This window comes from Scylla paramamosain, chromosome 37 (genome assembly GCF_035594125.1).
Source record: "Scylla paramamosain isolate STU-SP2022 chromosome 37, ASM3559412v1, whole genome shotgun sequence".
Lineage (NCBI taxonomy): Eukaryota > Metazoa > Arthropoda > Malacostraca > Decapoda > Portunidae > Scylla > Scylla paramamosain.
Window position 1 is genome coordinate 5,107,501 of NC_087187.1, and position 4,845 is coordinate 5,112,345.

A 4,845-nucleotide genomic window follows, 5' to 3' on the forward strand; every position below is an offset into this window, starting at 1 on the left:
TTCCTGTCACTGCAATGGCACGAAAAGTATAAATGAATGAAAAAAAATAGTTTCTCTCTCTCTCTCTCTCTCTCTCTCTCTCTCTCTCTCTCTCTCTCTCTCTCTCTCTCTCTCTATCATCGACCTTCACTTTCCTTCACCCTTTACTATTTCCCCCTTTCATTATCCTATCCACTTTTCCACTTATCCACACTGCATCCACATACCTGCATACGCACATACCTACACACGTATACATCCACAAACCTACACGTGTACACAAACACAAACACACACACACACACACACACACACACACACAGACACACACACGTCTTTCCCATCCTGCCCAACTTGAAAGGCAAAACAATGAAAAGATTAAAAGGAGGAGAGGGAGAGAGAAGTACATGACATATATACAGCCAGTGTGGAGACAGGTTTGGCCCAGACAGGTGTGGGATCGTAATGCGAGGTAGTTTGGTAGGTGTGGAATAGATCTAGGAGAGGTGGATGTGGGAGAGACAGTTGTTGACACACACACACACACACACACACACACACACACACACACACACACACACACACACGCGCACATGAAACTTAAGCAACTATAAGATAAAACACAATTACAGGTTTGGTGAGATCAAGAACAGGTGTGGAGTGAAGGTAAGATAACGAACAGACACACAAACACACAACTACAGGTTTGGAAAGATCAAGAACAGGTGTGGGGTGAAGGCAAGATAAGGAACAGACACAAACACAGTTATACAGGTTTGGAGAGGTGAGAACAGGTGTAGAACAGATAAACAGGTGTGGCATCAATGTAAGCATGAAATGGTACACAAACCTACACTATAACAGATATGAAAAGATAAAAAGACAGATATAGAAGACTGACATATGTTTAGTAAAGAGATGGGGCACAAAAACACACATGAAAACAGATATGCAGAAACACAACTAACACAAATGGAATGAAAACAAAAAACAAACATGAAAATTGGTCAGGAAAAGTAACAAGACAGATGTGGAGCAGACAACATAATAAGATACTCTAAACAACATATGTGGGAGATATGAAACAACAAACAGGGAAGTGGAAGGGGGTTAGTTAGGTAACAAGTGGACAAAAAGTCACCCCTGGCAGACCAGACACGGGCAGGTATGTAGAGATTGACAGATGTGTGTGGCGAGAAGGTGAGAACATGACATATATGTGAGGGGTTAAGATGTCGATGAAGGCAACGCAGGTGTGGAGCGAGAGGTGGAAGAATGGCAGCTATGTGGGTGGTGGAGTGACAGGTGTGTGACAGGTGTATGACATATGTGGAGTGGAAAGGAGGGGAAATTGAGGCCGGGAAAGGCTTCTACACACACACACACACACACACACACACACACACACACACACACACACACACACACACACACACAAGATTAAGAAAAATTTGAATTCCTTCTCGTATAAAATTTTCATCATTTCTCCACTCAAAAAAATGAAAAGCATATTAACTAAATGAAAAAATAATATAATTTGTCCCTCCCTTTTTTAATATTTTAGGAAGAACAAGAGAAGAGGGAAGAGATGGAAGAAAGAAGGAAGAGGAGAGGGAGAAAAGAATTTAAGCGGAGGATGAAAATACGAAAAAAAAGATGACGAAAAAAAGAAACACAAATAAAAGTGGAATACAAAATACAGACACAGAGACAAACAAAAACAATAAAGAGAATAAACAAATATGAATAGAGTAAAGGATTTAAAAAATATGCCAGAAACGGAAAGAGAAATAGGAAAACCAAAATTTAACTGTGAAAGAAGGAAACGAGAGGAGAAGGAAGAGAAGGGGGACATACGGAAAGGAATTTTGAACTGAAAAGAGATCAGCGGATGAAAATACAGTACTCTTGAGAGAGAGAGAGAGAGAGAGAGAGAGAGAGAGAGAGAGAGAGAGAGAGAGAGAGAGAGAGAGAGAGAGAGAGAGCACAGTATACCCCAGTAGTGATCACAAACACCAAGACGAGACAAACCTACGCGAAAAATCTTTGGACAATAATTATAATAGACATATTCAAAAATCTTGCAGCAGCAGCAACAGCATCAAGAGTCATGAGCAGACAGCAGCAGCAGCAGCAGTAACAGCAGGTCAACAACAGCAGCAACAGCATAATGATAATAATAATAATAATAAATAACAATGATAATAATAATAATAATGACAATAACTGTATACCATCATCCATCATCAATATATCAAGTTTATCATCAAGATCATCATCAGTCAATAACATCATGCAGCAATACAGACAGAAGCGAGGCGAGGGGGCGGGCTGGTCTTCAAAAAAAATATCAAAATGGGAGGGAGGAAAAGAGAAATAGATTTGGGGAGCTTTTTAAATGGGAGTTTTGGGGAACGGGACGGAGGGAGGAAGGGAGGGAGAGAAATGTCGTGTAGAGAAGAGACGCCACCAGCTTAACTACACAAGTGAGGCAATGGAAAGCAAGCTACACGCCCGGCGCTGGTGGCTAACTGTGAGACCAGCGGGCAACAACAAGCGGGACGGCGCGACACACACGTCTGGGGGCAGCAGCAGCAGCAGCAGCGGCAGCGGCAGCAGCTGTCTGTATCTGTCTGTCCCTGGGGCGCTGCAAGGCTTGCCGCTCGCCACCCACCGTCTGTCTCTGTACCTTGCAAGACGACCATGGCGCGCTTCCCTGTCTTAGGTACGTACGGGGCTTTTCACATGGCGGCTACGGAACATTCGGAAAAATGGTGTTGGTACATTTTTTTTTTTTTTTATGGTGTGTATGCAACATTTTTAAATATTACATTGATAATATTTATGTATTTTTTTTTTTTTTTTACAAATTGAACCTTCTGTCGCTTGATATCGGTTTATGGTAATATTACATGTAAATACTTTTTTTTTTTTTTTTTTTTTTTTTTTAGTGGCTCTGGTATGGTTTGGTTTGGTCGGCATGGTTTGGTTGGGTTGGTTGGTTTGCTGTTTTTCCAGCGCACTGACTTCACTGGTCACACTGAGTCACACGTGCACGTCACTCGCCGCTCTCTGAACCCTTCCTCCCGCCATCGCGGAGAGAGATACGGGGACATACATCATCAATCGGGAGGGAGGGAGAAGGGAGGGAGGGAGGGAGGGAAGGAGGGAGAAGAGAGGGAGGGAGGGCGAGCGGGCTGCTGCCGCTGCCGCCGCCGCCACCACCACCACACCAACACCACACCACCACCACCACCACCACCACCGTCTCGCCCCGTCCCCGTCGCCACCACGCAGTTAGCTAGGCCGCCCTGGGGTGACACGCCCCGGGAAAACAGACGGCGGGGAAAAGAGTTACTACATTGCATGGCGTGTGGCGACGGCGATGTGGGCGGCGCGGCAGGGCGGAGGCAGGGGCACATGGGCGGCAATGGGCAGACTGGTCACCACCACACACCACCGCACACCACACTACCACCACACGCGCCACACTCCCCAGCGCCCACCAGCAGCTCCGGCAAATTTTTGGAAAGACCCTTCACCTTCGCATGGCAACACGTTTTTGTCCCGTGAAGTTGGCAATGCCGGTCAACTGGCGCGCCCGGCAGGACTGTGGCGGCGGCGGCGGCGGCGGCGGCGGCGGTGGTGGTGGTGGTAGCGGTGGCGGCGGCGGCGGCGGCGGCGGCAGACTCCCCAGCAGCCAACAACCACCTGGTGTCGGATTGAGGCGCCCCAGCAGTCCTCCCTCAGGCCTTCACCCCCTCGCCTCCTGAGACACTCAACTCGCTTCCAGGGGCCTCCACTCAAGACCCGAGTCGGCTACACACCTCAGAAGCAAGGCTATCGCGGAGAGAGAGAGGCGCCAGCGACGTACAGCTTCCCGAGCGTCCCAGCACAGACTGAGGGCCACTTGGACAACCCCCGCCGCCGCCGCCGCCGCCGCCAGCACACCGCCGCCGCCGCCCGTGAGAAGTTGCCAGACACCGTGAGCCCCCGCCCATCCTCGCAAAGGCTGCATATAACCCATGCCACCTGGCCCTCGCCCTCCACCGTCACCCAGCGGCCGTGATAAATCAGGTGTCAGAGCCGAAGTGAAAAAGGAAGGTGGCGGCGGCGCGGGGGGAAGTGTGGCATATGCTAAAATCTCTCCCCGTCCAGATATCAGGCGCTGTTACCTCATGGCTGGCGCGGTCTTGGCAGGTCTTTATTTTAGCGAGCAGTGCTTTCAAGGTGACTCATAGGACGGGATGGTGCGCGTGGAAGCAAGATTGATTTGCCTTCGTCACTGCAGACAGAAAAACCGCATGCATGGGGGACAGCACACAGACCCAGGGGCGTGGTGATGGGGAGATGAGGCTACCCAGCTGTTAGTTGTCTCCCCACTCCTCCCTCACCCCCACACACAAAGCGTTATCAGTGAGATTGTGGAGGCGAAGATACCCTATCAACCTCCACGCTCACTGCCTCCCTTGCACACCCTCACCACGGCCACTCCCTTGCCCCTTCACCACCACCACACCTGCGACCCCCCACCACCACACACCACCACACACCCCACCCCACACCTCCCTACACACCTGTCTCCCCCCACACACGGTTCCCCCTCCGGCGTTGCACCACTAAACCATCAGCTGCGTCTCTCGCCTCCCGCCAGGGGTGTGGAGAGGGGGGACGGAGGGGCGGGGAGGGGGTGAGAGTAGGGCGTGTACTCACAAGGGCGGAGACACAAGTGAGGTGCAGAAGGACACACGGGAAGACTCCAGCTTACCCCTGCAGGCTGTAAGCTGAAGGGTGGACAGAAAGAAGACTGGCTCCACCCGCTCTCCCTCACTTGCTGCCTGCCTCGCCTGCCTGCCTGCCTCCCTG

The 4,845-nt window shown here is 50.2% G+C and overlaps 1 protein-coding gene across 1 annotated transcript in view; it reads right to left on the reverse strand.

Moving 5' to 3' along the window:
• The window catches only part of LOC135091408 (muscleblind-like protein 1), a 171,819-nt gene extending 167,862 nt beyond the window's left edge, over positions 1 to 3,957 (reverse strand). Inside the window, 1 exon segment of the mRNA XM_063989041.1 lies at positions 3,807 to 3,957. The gene's annotated coding sequence lies outside the window, so the exon portion shown is untranslated.
• Between the last annotated feature and the right edge of the window lie 888 nt (positions 3,958 to 4,845).